This window comes from Ambystoma mexicanum, chromosome 4p (genome assembly GCF_040938575.1).
Source record: "Ambystoma mexicanum isolate Mex_15411 chromosome 4p, UKY_AmexF1_1, whole genome shotgun sequence".
Taxonomy (NCBI): Eukaryota; Metazoa; Chordata; class Amphibia; order Caudata; family Ambystomatidae; genus Ambystoma; species Ambystoma mexicanum.
In genome coordinates this window covers 831,238,244-831,241,034 of record NC_090927.1, presented here as the reverse complement: position 1 = coordinate 831,241,034, position 2,791 = coordinate 831,238,244, and positions in this window count along the sequence as shown.

Genomic DNA, 2,791 nt, shown 5'->3' with positions numbered 1-2,791 from the left:
CCAAGAGCTCGCATCTTCGCCTTCAGTGGACTCGAGCCCATACCGCTGGACGGAGCGTTCGTGGCGAAGGTGGAGCATGAAGGCTCCAAGATCAGAGCCCGGTTCTATGTGACCCCCATAAGCAACAACACCCTGCTGAGCTGTGCGGCTGCAGAGGCACTCGGGATAGTGAGCTTTGCGTACTCAGTATAACTGGAAGATATCAACGATCTACTGGACAAGTACGCAGCCCTGTTCAATGGCATTGGGAGAATGACTGGTGATCCAGTCCGGCTACACATTGACGACTCAGTACAACCAATTGCCCCGAAACACCGGAGAGTTCCTTTTCATCTGAGGGAGCAAGTCGACAAAGAACTGGACAACCTGGTGGCCTTGGACATCATCGAGAAAGTGGAAGGCCCAACACCATGGGTGTCCCCCATTGTCGTGGCCAGGAAACCAAAACAGCCGGACTCCGTTCGCATCTGTGTGGATATGAGGCTACCCAACAAGGCCATAAAAAGGGAGCGACACCTGACCCCGACCATCGATGACATAATTGCTGAGGTACAGGGGGCCAGATTCTTCTCCAAACTCGACCTCAGAGCAGGGTACCATCAAGTTGTCCTCCATCCGGAGTCCCGGTACATTACTACATTCACCACCCACCGGGGACTCTACAGGTACAAGAGGTTGAGCTTTGGGGTATCGTCGGCTGCCGAAGTGTTTCAGAACATTATCCGGGGTGCACTTGCTGATCTTGAAGGGGTACTCAACATCAGTGATGACATTTTGGTGTTTGCCAACACAGAGGTGATCCACCTGAAGCGCCTGGCCAAAACCTTCGAGAGAATACAGTCATTGGGCCTCACCCTCCATAGGGACAAGTGCGAATTCCTGCGCCCATCAATAGAATTCTTTGGGTTCGTGTTCAAGGAGGGAGGGGTGTCACCCGACCCGCGGAAGGTTCAGGACATAAAGAGTGCACAGCCCCCGGAATCCGTGTCGGAAGTGAGAAGTTTTCTGGGCATGGTGACCTACTGTGGTCGGTTCATCCAAAACCTGGCCTCGAGGTCTGAGCCGCTCAGAGCTCTTACCAAGAAAGAAACTGCCTGGCACTGGGGTCCACTGGAACAGTCGGCGTTCGAGGACATCAAGAGCGCCCTAACAACGGAAGACACCATGGCGTTCTTCGACCCGGCGCTACCCTCGGAGATCGTGGTCGACGCCAGTCCGTTTGGCCTGGGGGCGGTCCTGACCCAGGTGGACTGCGATGGAAACCTCCGGCCCGTAGCATACGCCAGTAAGGCGCTCTCGGAAACGGAGCAGCGGTACTCCCAGATCGAGAGGGAGGCCCTGGCGGTCTTGTGGGGATGCCGACATTTTCGCCTCTATGTGCTGGGGCGCCCGGTGACTGTGGTGACTGATCATAAACCCCTGCTCCCGATTCTGGCGGGCTCGTCATCAAAGCCCCCGGCCAGAATTGAGAGATGGATGCTCGCATTGTTTGAGTACGGGGTCACGCTGGTATACCGGCCAGGTGCCAACAATGCAGCGGACTTCCTTTCCCGTCATCCCGGAGTGCGTGGGGGAGTGGCGGGAGACACCTGCGCAGAGAAGAAGCGGACGACCATGTCCGGATGGTGGTGGAGGGAGCAACACCAAATGCACTGCCCCTGTCGGAGCTGGAGGCTGCGGCGGCCGAGGGTGGGTGCTTCCAGATACTGAAGCAGTCGATGCAGAGCGGTTCCTGGAAGCTCGTCTTGGAAGCTCTCGCAGGGCGGACCCATGAGGCGAAGACCGCCCTTGAACAGCTGTGGAAGGTGAAAGATGAGCTGTCTTTCTCTGAGTCGGGGCTCCTGCTCCGGGGGGATCGCATAGTGGTCCCCCACTCCAAAGTGGGTGAGGTGATCGCTTTGGCCCATCACGGACATCAGGGTGCTGCCAAGACGAAGGCGAGGCTGCGGATGAAGGTCTGGTTCCCGGAGCTGGAGAAAAGGGTTGATGACTTTGTGGCAGCCTGTGTATGGTGCGAGGCAGCCTCCCCGGTGCAGAGGGAACCGGCTATCGAAGCAATGCCTCGAGGGACCAGGCCCTGGGAGGTCGTACATGCGGACTTTGGGTCCACGTCCGTGGGCACCCATTTTCTGGCCATAGTCGATGAGTACTCCTGGTACCCCGAAGTGGAGTTTGTGGAATCGGTGGCAATCGAGCATGTGGTAGTCGGCGTGGAAAAGATCTTTGCAACCCACGGATTTCCCCTGACGCTGTGCTCGGACAATGGGTCGCCATTTCAAAGCGAACGCTTCTCAGAGTTCCTGGCCATCTGTGGAGTTCAACATCGAAAGATATCCCCGCTGTGGCCTAGGGCCAACGGCGATGCAGAAAGACTGATGCGAACACTAAACAAGACATTTCGGATTGCGCAAGGACAAGGCCAGCCCCTCCAACGGGCATTGTATCAATTCCTGAGAGTGTATCGCACCACCCCACATGCCTCCACTGGTGTCGCCCCGGCGGAAGTGCTGTTCCGGCAATTCCCCCGGGGTCTACTGCCGGAGGTACAGGAGAGAGAACCCGGGATTATCAACGACCAGCAGGTTGAGGCCGACCGACTGGCCAGGATCAGCCAAGAGAACGTGCGCCGGGGCCTGCGGCCCCAGCGGCTGGAACCCGGGGATGAGGTGCTCATCCGGAACCGCCATCCTCACGGGAAGTTGTCCCTACCTTATGAACCAGCGCCCCTGGATGTGGTCGCCGTGAAGGGGTCAATGGTGACGGCCTCCGATGGGCGAACGGCTGTCACCCG